Below are 20,326 nucleotides of genomic sequence, written 5' to 3'. Positions count from 1 at the left end.
ACCATTTCATTTCATGTTTTTTTTGTTATGTCTATCACAATTAATTAGATGAGGGTTTGTGGGTAAAATTTGGGACTTGTAGGGGTTAATTTAAGGGGTTAATTCATTGTATGAAATTACGGGGACTCCCTGCAGCATCAGTGACGTCAGCAGGAGTCCCTGCAATTTAATACAACTAATTAACCCCTTAAATTAACCCCTACAAGTCCAAAATTTTACCCACAAACCCTCATCTAATTAATTGTAATAAACATAACAAAAAAAACATGAAATGAAATGGTTAACTATATGTAAACCATGTGTCATTTCATGTCGGCCAGGAGAATAATTATAAAAAAGCCGGCAAATGTTTCTGCGGCTATTCTGCTATGATGAACTGTATGAATTTGTAATATATATATTAATGTGTCTCTATGACATATATATATATATATATATATATATATATATATATATATATTTTATACATGTGACTAGATCTATTCATTCTTTGTGTGGGGAAACCAGTCATTGGGCTCTGTGAGGTGCCAAGGGGAGAGGTACTAGAAAACAGGTATGTTTCTCCCCGTTTCATTTCATATGTCTCCCTGTACTGATGATGAAGCCAGTTTATTTCACTGTAATCCAGTCCTGGTTTCCTTAGTGATCAGCATGGAAAGGACTGGTAGTTCCCCCTCCACTTATTCAATCCAGGTTTTGGTTTCCTGACTGGTCCAGCTGATATAATCAGGAGGAGCTGGGATCTCTGACTCTCTCTCGTCTGCTGAGCTGGGAGCTGACACAGTAAGATAACATGGACTTGTTTGCTGTTATATAGGTTTATTTTGTAGTTAGCCTGCTATTGTTAGTTAGTGGCCAGACGGCCTTAGACGTTTTATTTCATGTTTGGCATGTGTAACAATGGATAACAAGTGTGCACAATAAATATGCCGTGTCCATATTGCTAGTCTGCTGAAGTGACTTCATAGCCACACGCTTGTGCCAAAGCAAAGATCCCAGCTGAGCTATCTATTCCCCACAAATGGTGTTTCGAATGCGGGCACTTGTGGCTGCTGGACTGTGACTGCAGAGAAAACGCTGTGTATGTCCTGGCTGAAAGCTTCTGCGCTTTTGAAGAGCCAAGAGTCCAGTAATATGGAGGAACTAGTGAAGCAGTTATTGCAAGCAAATGTGCAACAACAGCAGACTAATGCTTGCTTCCAGAAGGCTCTGGAGCAGCAACACCAGATGCAGCAAGAGCAGTTGGAGGCAATAAAACAGGCCTTGGTTCGGCAACCCCGAGATGAGGGAGACCGTGCACAAAGCGCTGCTAGTGCGCAGAAAGCCGTACAGAAGACTTTGCTTAAAATGACCGCAGACGATGATGTGGAAGCATACCTCACCGTGTTTGAACGTATTGCAGAACGTGAGCACTTACCACTGGACAGATGGGCTGAGGTAGTGGCTCCATTTCTGAGCGGAGATCCACAAAAAGCCTATTACGATCTGAGTGGAGCGGATGCTATGGACTATATCAAACTCAAAGGCGAAATCCTGGCAAGGCTGGGAGTAAACACGTATGTACGTGCACAGAGGGTGCATTTATGGAATTTTGTGGAGCATCAGCCAGCCCGCTCACAAATGCATGATCTCATCCATCTAGTAAAAAAATGGCTGCAACCGGAGGCTTTGACGTCCGCACAGATGGTGGAGCGTGTTGTTCTAGACAAGTACCTGCGGTCCTTACCCGCTAAGATCCAGAGGTGGGTTGGACAGGGTGACCCAACTACCGCTGACCAGTTGGTGAATATGGTCGAACGCTACAATGCTTCTGAAAGCCTACTCCAAGGGACGTTAGCACCCCACTGGCCCCCCAAGAAATCGCTGGAGAGTCCTGCGAAACCTACTCCATCTTCAAAAGAAGAGAACGTCACAATGAAGGGTAGCAGACCTACAAAGGACTATGGAGGTGGTACGGGCTCACATCAAGCCAGCAGACCTCGTCTGGGATCTCCATCGAGGAGACAAGGGCCTATACAATGTTGGCGATGTCGCGGGCTCGGCCATGTAGCAGCTAACTGCCCAATGACTACAGAGCCAATGGACTGTAATGCTATGAGGCGTCTTTCATTATATGTGCAGTCAGTCTGTGTGGCGGAGACCCTCACGGGAAATGAACAACACGTGTGCCATGTCGAGGTTGACGGTTATAGTGTGAATGCCGTCTTGGATTCCGGCAGTCAAGTAACTTTGGTACATGCCAGTTTGGTGGACTCTAGCGCCCTAACGAACTTAACTGTGGGCATTAGTTGCATCCATGGGGATACTAAGAACTACCCCACTGCCTGGGTTACTCTTGCCACGCCAGTAGGGACCAAAAGACATCAGGCGGCAGTCATAAAGTCTATGGGACACAGTGTAATCCTGGGGAGAGACTTTCCCTTATTTTGGGACTTGTGGAACTTCAAAAGTGGCATGAACCCTCTAGTTGAAGACGGTGCTCCGGAGCTAGCCCCTGAACCATTGCAGCAAGACGACGGAGAACTCATCTCAGAGGAAGTACTAGAATCTGTGGACTCTCCTCTGGCTGTGTATGCAGGCGAGGCAGACCAGCTAGAGGATGTTTTAGAAATGCCTGACCTTGAGGTGGCTCGTGGTAAGTTCGGGACCGCTCAGCACCAGGATCCTACTCTAGCAAGGGCGTGGGAAAACATAAAGGTCTCCGAGGGAAGACCATTGTACCCAGGGGCTCAAAACGAGTTCCCACACGTGGCGGTGCAGCAGGATATGTTGTATTACATAGACAAGGTGCGAGGGGTGGTGGTAGAACAACTAGTGGTACCTAAGTCCTTTCGCCAGGTAGTTTTGGAGTTGGCACATAAACATCCCTTGGGAGGTCACCTGGCGGTAGAAAAGATGAAACAACGTATTCTGCAACGTTTCTTTTGGCCGGGTCTAGTGGGAGACGTGACCCAGTACTGTCGGACATGTCCTACGTGTCAATTGACCGCACCTATGTCACATTTTAGAAGCCCCTTAGTGCCCTTACCAATAATAGAGGTGCCCTTCGAGAGGATAGCAATGGATATAGTCGGTCCATTAGTTAAATCTGCCAGGGGTCATCAGTACATTTTGGTAGTATTGGATTACGCCACGCGTTATCCCGAAGCAGTGCCCTTGCGGAATGCCAATGCGAAATCAATTTCAAAGGAGCTGGTTAATATGTTTTCCAGTACCGGCATTCCGAAAGAGATACTTACGGATCAAGGGACCCCCTTTATGTCTCGTATACTTAAGGATTTATGTAAACTGCTAAAAATCTCCCATTTGCGTACCTCAGTATATCACCCTCAGACTGATGGTTTGGTGGAGCGCTTTAACAAAACCCTAAAGGGAATGTTGAAAAGGGTGGTGGATAAGGACGGGAGAGATTGGGATGCCCTACTACCATACCTCCTGTTCGCTATACGTGAGGTACCCCAATCCTCCACAGGCTTTTCACCTTTTGAGTTGGTTTATGGGCGGTGTCCTAGAGGCCTGTTAGATATTGCCAAGGAGACTTGGGAACAAGAGGTGACTCCTTATCGCAGTGTAATTGAACACATAACACTTATGCAGGACCGAATTGCAGCAGTTATGCCAATAGTTAAAGAGTGTTTAGAGCGCGCACAACATGCCCAAAGCACGGTATACAACCGAGCGGCAAAAACACGAGTCTTTCAACCCGGAGACAGGGTGTTGGTATTGGTGCCTACCATAGAGAATAAATTTCTTGCGAAATGGCAGGGACCATACGAAGTGCTGGAACGAGTAGGTGAAGTAAATTATAAGATACACCAACCAGACAAGAGAAAGCCCGAACAAATATACCACATAAACTTGCTTAAGACCTGGCGGGACAGGGAGAGTCTGGTGGCAGGAGCTGCCCTTGAGGATGGGCCTCGAGGGGCACCACCTTCTAAGGTAAAGGACCCCCAGGTAGCTCCGCCAGAAGTGGGTATTGCAGACACGCTATCCGAAAGCCAAAAACGAGAGACCAGGGAGTTCATACAGAGGAACGCAGATATTTTCTCGGAACTTCCTGGCCGGACTCACCTAATTAAACATGACATTATTACTGATCCACAGGCGCGGGTATGGCTTAAACCATATCGAATTCCGGAGGCTTGTAGACAAGCCATTTCCCAGGAAGTGAAGAAGATGTTAGAGCTCGGGGTCATTGAGGAGTCCCGGAGTGATTGGGCTAGCCCAATTGTACTGGTGCCCAAACCCGATGGGACTATCCGATTTTGTAACGATTTTCGGAAAGTAAACGAAGTATCGAAATTCGATGCCTACCCGATGCCAAGAGTCGATGAACTGATAGAGAGACTGGGTTCGGCTAGGTACATATCCACTATTGACTTAACAAAAGGTTATTGGCAGATTCCCCTCACGGAATCAGCCAAAGAGAAAACTGCCTTTGTTACGCCCCAGGGATTATTCCAGTACCGAGATATGCCATTTGGGTTGCATGGTGCCGCAGCCACCTTCCAACGTCTAATGGATATTGTCCTAAAGCCCCATGGCCAGTATGCATCTGCGTACTTGGACGACATTATTATCTTTAGCAATGACTGGGACACGCATTTGTCAAAAGTACAAGCCGTCTTAGACTCCCTAAAAACAGCTGGGTTGACTGCCAATCCCAAGAAATGTACGTTGGGATTGGAAGAGGCTCGCTATCTGGGATATAGCATAGGGAGAGGCGTCGTGAAGCCTCAAGCCAATAAAGTGTATGCTATTCAAACTTGGCCATGACCGGTAACCAAAAAACAGGTTGGAGCTTTTTTAGGGATCGTTGGTTATTATAGGCGGTTCATCAAACATTTTGCGACCATCGCAGCTCCTCTCACAGATCTTACTAAGGGGTCGAAATCTGTCACAATAAAGTGGAACGCAGAAGCAGAGGAGGCCTTTCAGCGATTGAAAACAGTCCTCTGTGACCAACCAGTGTTGGTTGCACCAGACTTTAAACGGGAGTTTATTGTCCAAACAGACGCCTCTGGGGTGGGCCTCGGCGCGGTTTTGTCTCAAGTAGTAAATGGCGAGGAACACCCAGTGGCCTATCTAAGCAGAAAGCTTACGAGAGCAGAAAAGAACTACAGTGTAGTTGAGCGGGAAGCCCTGGCTGTGAAATGGGCCCTGTGCACCTTGCGCTATTATTTACTAGGTCGCCAGTTTAGGCTAGTGACGGACCATTCGCCCCTAACGTGGATGTCCCGGGCAAAAGAAGGCAATGCATGGGTGACACGCTGGTTCTTAGCATTACAAGGGTTTAAATTTTCCGTTGAGCACAGGGCGGGCACAGCGCACAGAAATGCAGATGCGTTGTCTAGAACGCACTGCTTGGTGACTCGTCGTGTCCGACCCCACGGGCTCGAACAGAGGAGGGGGGTGTGTGAGGTGCCAAGGGGAGAGGTACTAGAAAACAGGTATGTTTCTCCCCGTTTCATTTCATATGTCTCCCTGTACTGATGATGAAGCCAGTTTATTTCACTGTAATCCAGTCCTGGTTTCCTTAGTGATCAGCATGGAAAGGACTGGTAGTTCCCCTTCCACTAATTCAATCCAGGTTTTGGTTTCCTGACTGGTCCAGCTGATATAATCAGGAGGAGCTGGAATCTCTCAGTCTATCTTCTGCTGAGCTGGGAGCTGACACAGTAAGATTACATGGACTTGTTTGCTGTTATGTAGGTTTATTTTGTAGTTAGCCTGCTATTGTTAGTTAGTGGCCAGACGGCCTTAGACGTTTTATTTCATGTTTGGCATGTGTAACATTGGATAACAAGTGTGCACAATAAATATGCCGTGTCCATATTGCTAGTCTGCTGAAGTGACTTCATAGCCACACGCTTGTGCCAAAGCAAAGATCCCAGCTGAGCTATCTATTCCCCACAGCTCCATTATATGTCCATTTAGCTACCCTGCGAGAAAATCTCGCCAGACGGATGTCAAACGGATCCTTACATGCGATTAAAATCGCATCAATGAAGAAAAACCGCATCAAAAACGGACCACTGGTTAAGAGACCTTTGTGCGATTTCGTACCGTTAAAATCAGACCGTTTTTTTAATCGTTGTGTGTGACTCCAGCCTTAGTGGAGGCCTGCTGCATCCTGCTATATGTGCATTTGTCATCAGACAAGGTTCTGGTAAGGCCATATCTTGTTGTGTGAGTTTTTTTGAATTTTTTCTGTGTTAGCTGTTTTGATATTAGTGTTAGCGACCTGCAATATCATGAGGAGCCTTGACGTTGGCTTGCAGGCTATATCTATTTTGGCCAAAATATTAACCAATACCTCATTTAATGTTCTCATTGTATGCATTAATTTTTTTGCACTTACATCATTTTTTGCAGGATGCAGTCTGGCCTCTTTTTGTTGGCTTGGTCTATTGTGGTGTCTGTCACTGTGTGTTGCATATTTTAGTGCTGTAGCAGCCCGCCTGCTAATACTATGGGTGTCATTAGTAGGTTGCAAGCCAGACACTTTGCATCACACTTATATATGTGTGACTGACGTCCTATGCAAGCCTTATCTATGTGCATTTTTCCTTCTAGGCAGCCAACCCTACCATGGTTTGTAAGGTGTGGGGTGGCTGCTTTTATCAGTAGTTTGCACCTGAGCTGCCCCTTGCCTCTATTAGTGGAGGCCAGCTGCATCCTGCTATATGTGAATTTGTCATCAGACAAGGTTCTGGTAAAGCCCCCGTTATACACTGCGATATCGCTAGCAATATCGCTGTAAAGTCACCGATTTTGTGACGTAGCAGCGATATTGCTAGCGATATCGCTACGTGTGATACTTCCGACCGGCTCCCCCGCTGATTGCGCGAGAAGGTCCTGGATCATTTCTCGTCGGGCGCTTCCTGCTGGGCTTCCTGTGGCGCCGACGAGCGACGCGTGGACGCGGGCGGTAGGACGTCAGGATCGCCGCGTCTGACAGGTAAGTAGCGACCCCCGACCCCAGCGATGTCACTGGTGAGATCTGCCTGTGTGGCAGCTCACTAGCGACCACTTAGCGATGCACCAGCGATCCATATCGTTGTCGGGATCGCTGGTGCATCGCTAAGTATCATGGTACCCTTAGGCCATATCTTGTTGTGTGAGTTTTTTTGAATTTTTTTCTGTGTTAGCTGCCGACACCTGATACGGCCCAATCACCCGAGAACTCCAGAGCCCAGCAGCACATTTCCACCGGATGTTTTTGGTGGACAGCCATGCGTACTGTGAGGTAGCGCTGTCATTCAAGGTTGGGGGACACTCGCTTGGCAGCCACACAATCAAATCCAGCATGGGTTTTCATAAGCCATAACATAGTCCATGAGGTTTATTCGTCATCATAAACCACAGAAGCAACATAAACAGCATTACAGCATTGCGTCCATTAAAGCTTCACTCTGGTTAAGCCTGTGGTCACACACAGGTTACTCAATGTCCATACTCAGGCTCTTCAGCCTAATCATTGTCTCACCCAGGTCAGGGTTCTCTCATGGCTGTTGCTCCATGCTGCAGACATCCACTCTCTCCTCTGGTACTCTCAGACGCTGGCAGCCATTACACCCAGCCACACACAGGCTGTTAGTGAGGAGATCCTTCTCCTCACGGGACCTTCCAAACTGGACCAATCAGGTCCCAGCATTCACCTACATGTGACCTAACCTGGCCACATTATATGGTCCATAGCCACGCCCACCGGGTCACATGACTATGACCTCACCACAGGTCCTTCACACAGACATATATACTTTACAATAGCGTTCATAAACATACATATGTCTCTATCTCAAGGTCACCCACCTTGAGATACATAATGGCTCTTCAACCACTCACACTCTTGGGACATCCACACAGCGCCCCCTAGTGGACACAGTGGTCATTACACCACATACCCCGCCCCTCTGTTCAAACTTGTGGGGTTGAACACACAATCTTACACCAGGATCTCGAGCCCGGTACTCATCACACCTTGCCCCACAGGTCGAGAGAACCGTCTCCATCTGTCATACGGCCTCATCTCTGCGTTAGACCTCCCCCGCCCCCAGCTGTCAAAATATCGGTTATTGTCTTTGACCCTCCAGTTGCAGTCTGTCTGCGTCATCAGACACTGTTTAGTCACCACCCTCCTAGAGTGCGCTTCGTCACCTGACCGTTCTCCCTCTGACCAGCTCTCCCGGTTGGTACGGTCATCAGTCTTAATCTGTCCTACTGTCTGGCCTGAGTCTGACTCATTCAGCGTCTCACGGGAACAGCGGTCTCTCAGCCTCACACGGCCCGTCGACCTGCCACTTGCTGACATTCTTCGGCCACCTGCCATGTCACTACTTGGAGGAACCCTTCGGGTCCTTACATCTTGGGTTGGAGGCGGCCGCCACCTGGTATTCTGTACTTCTTTATTAATTTACTGACGGTCCAGCCTCAACTGCTCAATTTCTTGCAGGTACCCCACTCGATACTCCACGAGCATCCGAAAGTCTCTCAGGCTCTCCATGGAGCCAACCACGAGGATGGGAATTCTACCCACTTCACTGGATACCGGGTCTTCATTATCAGGAGGGATCCTCACCCTCACCACACCGGAGATATTCACGAGGTCTTGCATCACCTTCCCGGATCTTCCAATGATTCTCCCAATCAGAGCTTTGGGTACCGGAACCACATGTTTCCGCAAACCCCACCGATCCATAGCCTCTCTTGCTATCTCTTGGCGTCGAGCAGCCTTCACATTACTCTGCCTAACTAATTGTTTGACACGTAGACACTGCAAATGCATCTCTTTCAGGACAGCTACTCGGTTTGATGTATCTTCTCTGGCTGATACTATCACTAACTGCCGAGTCTCAGGTGCCCAGTGCACCTCACACGCCTTGACTGCCTCTTTGAAAGCCTCATGCACACCTTCCTCAGCACAGGCTTCTTGCATGTCCGCTGGTACATCAATCACAGACTGGAAGGTTGTGGTCTTGCTCTCTTCCTGGACCGAAGGCTCTGGCTTTACCACGGACACTTCCCTCACTACAGTTGCCCCGACCGGGTGACTGTCTTCTTTAGTTCTTAACTCACCAACTTCACACGATGGGATCACTTCATGACCCTTGGCCACGATGGCTACTGACAGTTCTGTCTTATTATCACTCGCGCTCACCCGCGGTAAGTCTTCGTCCAACTTCTCTCGCAGAAGACTTTTCACTTCTCCTCTGATTTCCTCCATCTCTTCCTTGAGGTTCTTGTTCACACTTTGCCAGGTGGACAGGTGACCTCTGAGCTCCAAGATCTCTTTATTGAGCTCCTCGACCCTGTGCTCAGCCGTTTGTCTCAGGACTCTCTCTCGTTTGACACACTCATCCACCTCCTCTCTGAGGGCCTAATTCAGTCCTTGCCACGTTACCAGGTGGCCTTTGAGCTCAGAGACTTCTTTCTCTAGCCCTTCTATTCTGTGCTCCCTTCCTTTCTCAGAGCCACAGTCACCCCCCGAGATTGAGTCATCCCTCCAGATACTCACTAACCGTCTGACTACTTCAGCCGTCTTATCCACCATGTCAGCGTCAGTTTTGTCACGAGATGTCTGGTCCGTCCGTTGGGCTGACGTACCCCTTTTCCCAGTCACTTCCACCTCTGACCTTTCCACGTCAGGAGCCGTCACCGTCTTCGTATTGGTTAGCCCATCAGTAGGAACGTCTCCACCCTCCTGGCATATATCATCGAACCTGACAAAGTCCCGGCCCCACTCCAAGGCATACACTAAGTCTGATGGTAATACTGCCCCTTGGCACTCACTGCCTTCGAGCCCCTCAAACATTATTCTGTCTACCGCATAGTTCACTGTGACCCCATGTGCACAGCGAACTTGGACCATTTTCTCGGTCAGACAGAAAGTGAGAGGAGTTCCTACCAGCGTCACCTGACTCTTTGAGTCCAACCGTCCCAAGATCCCTTCCCGGTGTAGCATCACGGAACACACTTGCGGCCATTCATCACTCGGAAAGAATATCCCACATTCTGGAAATGACACAGATGAACACTGCAGTTTCCCAGACACACCCACTGAGCCAACCAGTGCTGCCATTTCTTCAAACTCGGCCCCTTTCTGGACCACCACCCCAATATGGGTTACCGCCTCCCTCTGAGACTCCACCCCTTTTTGGGTTACCACCCCAATTTGGGACTCCACCCCCTTTTGGGACTCCACTTCTTTTTTGGTTACCACCCCAATTTGGGACCCCGCCCCCTTTTGGGCTACCACCCCGATTTGGGTCACCGCCCCCTTTTGGGACTCCACCCCCTTTCGGGATCTCCCCATGTCTGTTGTACCGGTCTTCTCAGACCACAGTTCACACCACACAGTTTATGTCTCTTACGATACCAGACAAGTCCTTGCTGGCACCACCACAGTTCCTGCTGTCACCGATCACCGGCACCAACGGCTGCTGTTCACACACAGCGGCTGGAGTCAATGCAGCTCCTGCTGCACCATCTTCGTGGACCCGCCGATCCACCGGAAGCCGCTTGTCACCTTCGTGGCCCCACTGAGCCACATCAAGCCGCTTGTCACCTTCTTGACTCTCACTGAGCCACCGCAGGCTGAGTCGAGAAAAAAGAAGAAAAAACACCACAAAAAACTCACGTGTCCTGACTGTGTGCTATTCAGGACTCTCCTGTCTCCACCTGAGACCGTCCAACACACAGGGCGCACTGGGTGCGATTCAGGGAGCGACCCTCCTCCCAGGGTCTCACCACACACCGGCCTCACCAGGTCCAGGGGCTCGGCGGGTGCTCTTCAGGACATCTGTCTCCGCCTGAGACTGCCCAACACTTGCGCTTCACCAGGTCCAAGGTCACACCACGTGCTCCTGGGATTCGACTCTGCTGCCAGGGCTGACCCTCCAGGACCTTTCCTCACTGGACCCTCCAGGTACACTTTCTTCCTCACTGACCCAGGTCAGTACCACACGAACAGCTGTCCGATACCTGTGTCGGCCACACGGGTCACCGTTTTACTCATTGACCCAGGTCAGTACCACACGAACACCAGTCCGTTTCTCCTGTGTTGCCACACAGGTCCTCGGGTACCTCTTCTCCGCAGAGGCACCCTAGCAATTACCAGTCTTTCTCCTGGGGAAGCAGCCGCACTGGGCTCACCGATCCAGACAGTGCCTTACTCACTAGGCCGCCCCACGGTTTCTAGAACCACAGCCGGACAGTGGCTTCCCCACTTGCAGGCCACCACAGGCTCGGCTTACATGTGGCCGGTCAGCAGCACATCACACGGTTTCCACAACCGTCAGCCCTCCTGGCTCAGCGTTGCTCTTTGCCACCAAACTTTGCAGTCCTTTTCCGTTGCTCACAGCAACAAGGCTACAACACTGCCCGCATTCTCCACCAATTGTGAGGTAGCGCTGTCATTCAAGGTTGGGGGACACTCGCTTGGCAGCCACACAATCAGATCCAGCACGGGTTTTCATAAGCCATAACATAGTCCATGAGGTTTATTCGTCATCATAAACCACAGAAGCAACATAAACAGCATTGCATCCATTAAAGCTTCACCCTAGTTAAGCCTGTGGTCACACACAGGTTACTCAATGTCAATACTCAGGCTCTTCAGCCTAATCATTGTCTCACCCAGGTCAGGGTTCTCTCATGGCTGTTGCTCCATGCTGCAGACATCCACTCTCTCCTCTGGGACTCTCAGACGCTGGCAGCCATTACACCCAGCCACACACAGGCTGTTAGTGAGGAGATCCTTCTCCTCACGGGACCTTCCAAACTGGACCAATCAGGTCCCAGCATTCACCTACATGTGACCTAACCTGGCCACATTATATGGTCCATAGCCACGCCCACCGGGTCACATGACTATGACCTCACCACAGGTCCTTCACACAGACATATATACTTTACAATAGCGTTCATAAACATACATATGTCTCTATCTCAAGGTCACCCACCTTGAGATACATAATGGCTCTTCAACCACTCACACTCTTGGGACATCCACACAGCGCCCCTTAGTGGACACAGTGGTCATTACACCACAATACTCATTTGCACACAGATCCGGAACGGAACCTTTATTACCACGCACACGTTTGCCACAAGATAGTGAACTCTTCACAGCACTGACAACAGAGGCGTCCCCCTGTGTCATCACACTCACACCCCCACAATGCTCAGAAGTAGAGATGATCGACTTTGCCTTTTTTCGGGTCGAGTCGGGTTTCATGAAACCCGACTTTTGCAAAAGTCGGGTCGAACGAAATCGGCCGATTATCGTGAAAAGTCGAAGGCCGACTGAAACACGAAACCCAATGCAAGTCAATGGGGAAGAAAAGTCAGCAGTGAGTGGAGGACAGGAAACACACCTACAGTGCCCATTTTAATGCCAAAAACATAAATTCTTATTACTTAAGCTTGTCAACCTTAATTTACTTTATAATAATAGTTAGGCATTGAAAACTGGCTAAAGTTGTGGGGGGGGGGGTAGGGCTGGCTCTAGATTTTCGTTGGGCCCAGGGCCAAAGAGTGTCAATGGGCTCCTTTAACACATGCCACAATTCATGATCCTCTGATACGGCAGAGAAATAGCGGTATAGTACAATGAAAAATACTTCACTTCTTACATCACATGACTGATATCCATTTTAAATTCTCCAATAGCTCCAAAAATGGACAGTATATTACTCCATACAGTATTATGGCCACCGCATAGTGCGCTATACAGAGTAATGAGGCCCATTTTTTTCTCCATACAGAATCATTGGTCCCATATAATGTTCGATACAGTATATGATGAGCTCCACATAATGATACAGTATATGTTGGTCCCCATGGATGAAGCTCCACTGTCTTATGGGCCCAAATAATGCTCCATATATAATGGGCCCCATTTCTAATGCTCCAGTGTATAATGGGCCCTATAAATGCTGCTCCAGTGTCTGATGTCCACCTTTGGAATGCTCCAGTGTATGGTGGACCCCATATATCATTCTCCAGAGTATAGTTCTCCCCAAAAATTGCGTACAGACGTGATGTCATCGCGCTCTCTGACCAGAATGTCACTGTCAGGAAACGCAGAAGACGTCACGGCGGTGGAGCAGGGAAAGGTAAGTATTTCAACTTTGCAAGTGCTGTGATCCTGAGCAAGCAGGGGGGGCCCACTCGTTGGCGATGGCACTGGCACAGGGCCCCTCTAATAGTACGGTGGTGTGTCTGACGGCGGGTGGGCCCTGGGTGGGCCCTCCCATCGGCAGAGACATTTTTGCGTACTATGAGGGGCCCTGTGCCAGTGCCGTCGCCCATGAGTATGCACCCCCCACCTGCTCAAGGAACCTGCACTTTCATCTGCACCTTCCTCTTTGTCACCGTGTGTTAGGCGCCAAGTTTCTGCGTCTGCTCTGCAGGAATCCAGAGCCTCACATTCTGCAGTCTCCTGCTGTCTATATACTGCAGAGAAGATTACTTTGCAGAAGACCATTCCAGAGACTAAGTTCCTCTGTGCTTCTACTGGGCATGCTCACGAGACGATCTCCCATTGGAGATCGGGAGTCATGTGCCCAGGTCCTGCTCCAGATCTCATTGGTCTATCTCGGAGATCTGGAAGGTCCCGCACGGCTATAAAAAGCACGCGTGACCGTTCGGCCATGCGCTAGTATAGACTATACTTGTTATGTGTGAATGGTGACGGATGTATGTTTCTGGTGACTGACTCAGTATAAAACCCCTTCCCTCTGATATTACGCATGTGGATAGGGAATTAGTTTAGCAGTCAGCGCTAGAGTTGATCAACTTTAGTCGGATCGGGTTTCATGAAATAAAAGTCGCCATTGAGTGGATGAATGTCATCCGCTCAATGCCGACTTTTATTTCCCATTGACTAGCATTGGGGTCGGATTTCGGACGAAACTCCAACTTTTTTTTGCCCTAGTCGGACCAGTTTCATCTGAAACAAATTTTGTTTCATGAAACCCGATCTGACTAAAGTTGCTCAACTCTAGTCAGCGCCAGCCAGTGGCAAGCCTTAAGCCACTGTGCACACCGCACCGCTTCGCTAGCATCCGACATTGCGCTTGCTTTCTGGCTTTGTCGTCGAGCGGCAGAGTCCTACGCCATGCTGCAGTTGCAGCCTTTCTTGGCGCTCGCAGAAGCGACGCCGCACACACGGTAGGTCTAGAGGGACGCAGCTCCTCTGTCTTAGTTCCTGCTCCTGTGACCTTATACTGTGTGTGCATTTACCTGAGGCCTGTGTCACTAACAGTTTCAGCATTTTGCATGTTTTTGTTGCGGCACCTCTGAGTGTGAACAGAGCCCGCTCTGCGCACTCCGGGTGAAGTTGAACCCATGCCATATTGCTCCTCTGTCATTACCTAGCAGCGGTGTAACACCTACTGCACGGTGGACCCTGAGCGGCGAACGCACTTTATTATTTATTTTTATTTAGTGCGTTCCGCCGTTCCTAACACCGTGTAAGGTGGTATAGTATGCAGGAAGGGGAACCTGAGCTTCATCAGGGTCAGATTCTGGCTGTGTAGAGTGCGAGGGGAATGTAGTGGTCTGGGTCAATGTACCAGCAGAATCATCTAGCAGTGGCTGGGCATCAGTGCACTTTTTGGCGCCCCCAGGAGTACGGTCGCCACAGTGGCATTACCTTCCTCCTAGGGAGTGTGATGTCATGCTTGGGAGCAATGAAGGATCTCTCTAGCAGTTAAACCAAAACACATCACAATTCCCACTCCAGGCCAGCAGGGAGAGCTCTGAACCTGACTGCTGAGGAGCTGCTCTCTGTGGTCGGGAGGAGGGAAGTTAGGGCAGTCTGTGAAGGGAAGGGGAAGTGTGTGGATGTGAGAAGGGGAGCTGGAGGATGAGCAGAGTTAAGGCTCACTCCTAGCTGGAGCGCATGGTCCGGATTCCGGTCTCCGAATTTGTAGGGACACTGACGGTCCTGCAGCAGAAACCGGAGGAAGTAGCAGCTGTAAATGCTCTGTTCCCAACTAAGGCTCGGAGGCCCCAGCAGCGACTTGTGTGAGCCAGAAGGAAAAGGCTACGGCTGCCTGACATACGAGAAAGTTTCAAAAGAGAGTCAACAGGGGGAACGTCAGTGAACTCAGTACTGCGAGTATCTCAGATAAGCGCTAGAACGGAGGCCACACTACCTATCTGCAGAGAGAGAATTCCTAATTTGCTTCCAGGCTGACCAACTCCTTCTCCATCTGTACTCTGGGTCCTGTACGGCACTTACCAAGTACAGGTAAAGGAACTGCATGACTGTGTCTGTCATCTTTCTCCTGCGCCTCGCACACGGCTCTGCTACATCCTGCACTGCACACCATCTACCAACTCTTTCATCTGCCCTGCGACTACGGCCCTACCTGTGCAGCATGGCTTCTACATCTTAGCTGCACCACAACATCTGTCCCAGAGAAGCGACACTGCAGCGCTGGTTAATCTGATCAGAAACCACAGGTGGCGTCACGTATCATTCACCTATAAACGTTTTTCACCCCTTTGCATGGACGCCCAGGCCCACGGACCGGGTCTCCACCACCGTGACACATCCCTCTGAGACACCAGCCCGGTACCAATTAACCCCAGTGCCCTGGCTAGCCACCCACACTCCATGTCAGATTCATCTTGGACTGGGGAATTCACAATTTGACTTGATAACCCAGGCATGGTATGTGGGAAAGAGCTACATGGATTAATGTGAAGTGTGGCCTGCTGCATCATTCACTTTGGTGGGGGTGAAGGACACAAGGAAAGGGGTTCTTCCTGACCAGGAGCCAGCACTTGACGACTCATTGCTTGCATTTTTTGAAACTTCAGAAGAGGAGGGCATATTTGCTGGAGTCTGTTTCGGCAATGTAAGCCAAAACCAATTCCTGATGCTCCGGCTTTAAAAGCAGTTAACCTACTCCCAGAAAAGGTAGTTTTCCAGGCGTTCCAGAGCCAGACCATGACACAGGCTCAACACCTCCTGCCTTAGCTGCTGTTGTGCTTTTGTCAGTACCAGCAGATGCACCACCACCATCAGTACCAGCTGGCCCGCCCACGTCCACGTCCGCAGCCTCTTCCACAATACTTCCAAATTTTGGAGAACATGTACCCAAAATAACATCAGATATATGGTACTGTATCAGAAGCGTACAGCTCTATACAGTCAAAGGATAATTGTCAATCTCCCTATATATTTCATGAGTCACACAGAGACGCTCACAGGCTCAGTATGGATTAGACAAGAATATAAAAAGTAGAAAAAGGGTACAGTATCATCAGATACCAGGTATATATAGTATAGTTTAAACATTCTTAATCTCCGTATATATTTCAGGAGGCAGACACAGACGCTCTCAGGCTCAGTATGGATTACAACACAATATAAAAAGCCGTAAAACGGTAATGGATCTGAAGCGTACAGCTGTACACAGTGTAGGGGTCATTGTCAATCTCAGTATTTATTTCCACAGTCAGAAACAGACTCTTACTTGGTCAGTTTGGATTAGACCAGAATATAAAAAGCAGTAAATGGGTAATGTATCACTAGCGTAGAGCTGTATACAGTGTTGGGGTAATTTTTAAATCTACATATAAATTGCAAGAGTAACCCACAGACTCTCACACGCTCAGGCTGGATCACACCACAATATAAAAAGAAGATCCGCAAGAAATAATTACACATGTGGGCCAATGTTCCAGGTGTCAATGATACACTTAGAGTGGTGGGTGGAGGAGAACATCCTGGCAGAAAGGGTACATTATCACCAGATACCAGGTATATATAGCATAGTTTAAACATTAAAAATATACGTCTATATATCAGGAGTAGTGTTAAGCCACCCCGCTAGTGTTCGAGTTCGGTTCGGTTCGTCGAACAGGAGGCAAGTTTGTCGAATATTCGTCGAATGTTCGACGAACACCGTCGAGCCCCATTGAAAACAATGGCAGGCAAACACAAACACATAGAAAACAATTACAAAACACCTTAAAAGGTGTCCCAAAGCAGACAAAATGCTCAGAAGACAAAAATAACATATGGAAAAGGGCAACTACATATAGAAAAGAGGTGGAGGAGTAAAAGGAGCAGGAGGAGACACAGATATAGGCATGTCATGCCCTTATAAAGTCAAGAAAGGCTGGACTAAAAATCTAAAATAAAAAAAATCTAAAATTCTAAAATCGAAGATGATCTTATACCGTCGGACTTCCCACCATAAATTATACCAACTGCCGATCGGGCGGCGTTATTCCCACGACCCTCCGAACAGCGTCCATGAAGGCAAAGTGTTTGGTTTCTGGGGGCAGTATGGTTGCAAAGCTGAACCTTAAAGGAATGTCCAGAAGGGCACCACCAGGAGTGGAGCCTGCGGCTTAATTGGACTCCACATGGGCAACCTCAACCATGCCAGCCACGGAAAAGATGGACAGATTGCAAGCTTTGTTGATTCTGTGGGTGGTGGTGCATGGCCGTTTTTAGTTGTGCTAGCGATTTGTCAGCTTAATTCCGTTAATGAACGAGACTCCGGCATGCCCCCGCGGTCCGCGTCCAGCTTACTAGAGGGACACATGAGGCTCTGGCACGCGGGATCGAGCAATAACAGGTCTGTCATGCCCTTACATGTCCAGGGCTGCCTGCACGCTACACTGAAAGGACCAGCGTGTGTCGCTTACAGGTGCGGATAACCCGCTTAACTCCGATAGTGATGGGGATCTGGGATTCCAATTCTTCCCCGCGAACGAGGATTTCCCAATAAGTGCAGGTCAACTGGAATTCCGGAATTAGGCCTAACCGGCATTCCAGAAAGAATGTGAAAAAATTAATTGTCCAAACCACAGGTGCTGTAGCTTTCTTAACAGCTGGGCTCCTCTGCTCCTCACGCAGTTCTTACATAAACAGGCGGCATAGCTTGGTTCACGGGTGGGCAACTCTGCTGAGTAGCAGACAGTGATTACATAAACAGGTGGCATAGCTAGGTTCACGGGTGGGTTCCTCTGCTGAGCAGTAGATACAGGTACTAGGCCCAAAGTATTCACTGGGCTAAATGGAGTAAAAAAAATGGTTCTTACACAAACAGGCGGCACAGTTTAGTTCACGGGTGGGCTCCTCTGCTGAGTAGCAGACACAGTTATTAGGCCCAAAGTATTAACTGGGCTAAATGCAGTCAAAAACTGGTTCTTTCATAAACAGGCGGCATAGCTATTAGCTAGGTTCACGGGTGGGCTCCTCTGCTGAGTAGCAGAGAGTGCTACAAGGCCCAAAAGGATTTTCTGGACAAGATGCGGTAAAAAATTATTAGAAACACACACGGTGTAGCTCCTTGACAGGTGCACTACACCGCTGGCTACCAGACATTGCTACTATGCCATGAAACTGTCTATTAACATTGAAAACCATTTTTAATGTGAAAATAAAGTTACGCTTTTTGTGAACGAACCGTTCTCGAACGGAACCTCGAACAGCCGAATTTTAAGCAAAGTATTCGAGTTCGACGAACGGCTCGAACACCGCCCAAAACAGCTCGAATTTGAACTTGGCGAACAGGTCGACTCGAACACCGCTCATCTCTAATCAGGAGGCAGACTCAGACGGTCTCAGGCCCAGTATGGATTCGACAAGATTGTTGAAAGTTGAGAAAGGGTACAGTATCACCGGATAACAGGTATATATGTAGCATAGTTTACACATTAAAAATTTATGTCTATATATCAGGAAGCAGACTCAGACAGTCTCAGGCCCAGTATGGATTCGACAAGATTGTAGAAAGTTGAGAAAGGGTACAGTATCACCGGATAACAGGTATATATGTAGCATAGTTTACACATTAAAAATCTATGTCTATATATCAGGAAGCAGACTCAGATGGTCTCAGGCCTAGTATGGATTCGACAAGATTGTAGAAAGTTGAGAAAGGGTACAGTATCACTGGATACCAGGTATATATAGCATAGTTTAAACATTAAAAATCTCTGTGTATATTTCCGGAGTCCGACAAAGACACTCACAGCCTCAGTATGGATTAGACAAGAATCTGAAAAGTAGAAAAAGGGTAATGTAGTCGAAGCGTACACCAGTATACACTGTTGGGGTATTTTTCAATCTTCATATATATTTCAGTCTCAGTAAGACAGTCCTGACTCTCCGCAAAAGGAAACGAGATGGATACAAGTACAGACGGAAAGTCGAGTGGTTGCAGAAATTTTGGAATTACTAATCACGGGAAAAACTCCCGGGAGAATTCTCAGAGGCGATGCTGACCCTCAATTTGTCTGTGGAGACAGCGCAAACAGTTCTTGTGAAGAAAGGTTTGCTGTATCGCAGTACCGTGGATCCCATCACCGTTACTCATCTCCATCAAATTGTGATCACAGGGAGAGATTTAGACATTGTCCTCACTGCCTATCATGATCTGTCAGGTAACTTTGGAGTGCAAAAGACAGAAGCCACAGGCCGTAGGTAGAGATGAGCGACTTTGCCTTTTTTAGGGTCATGTCGGGTTTCATGAAACCCGACTTTCTCAAAAGTCGAGTCGAACAAAATCGGCCGACTATAGGGAAAAGTCGTGAAACACGAAACCCAATGCAAGTGCAGGGGAGAATAGTCGACAGTGAGTGGAGGACTGTAAACACACCTGGCATGAATTTTAACCCCAGTGGCGGCGAAATCTCTCTCTCTTCTCTCTCACTCCCACTCCAGCTATGCTCCCGCTACGCTACGCTCTGCTTCTCTCATTGGCTGAAAAAAGTCACGTGCAAGCATTCGGCGAATCCCGACTTTGACGCTTGGGTCGCCGACCGCATGGCCAACTTCACACTGTGGTCGGGTTTCGTTTCATGAAACCCGACTTTGGCGAAAGTCGGCGACTTTTGAATCTGACTGACCTGTTTCGCTCAACTCTAGCCGTAGGCGATTCTATTGGATTGGCATGAGAGGACACATTTAAAAATGTGGGCAGGAATGTCACACGTCTGTGAGTAGGAAAACCAGGAAAGCTGATGATAAACCACCACTGCATCTCATTGTGAGTCGACGTCCATAACAAATAGAAGCCATTTATCATCTGAAGATAGAGCCCAGCAGGACAGGGCATAGCTACGTCTTAACCATCATCTATCAGTTCACCAAATATGTATTGGCAGTCCCAGTGAAGGATTTAACAGCCCAGACTACACAGCGGTGGAGCAGGGAGAGGTAAGTATTGCAAGTGCTGGGGCCCTGAGCAAGCAGGGGGGGCCCACTCGTGGGCGGCGGTACTGGCACAGGGCCCCTCATAGTACGCCGGTGTGTTTGACAGCGGGTGTGCACCCCCACCATCAGAGA

Source organism: Dendrobates tinctorius, unplaced genomic scaffold (assembly GCF_039654945.1).
Source record: "Dendrobates tinctorius isolate UK_male_01 unplaced genomic scaffold, ASM3965494v1 ptg000028l, whole genome shotgun sequence".
NCBI lineage: Eukaryota > Metazoa > Chordata > Amphibia > Anura > Dendrobatidae > Dendrobates > Dendrobates tinctorius.
The sequence above is the reverse complement of the archived record's forward strand: the minus strand, read 5'-3'. Positions refer to the sequence as shown.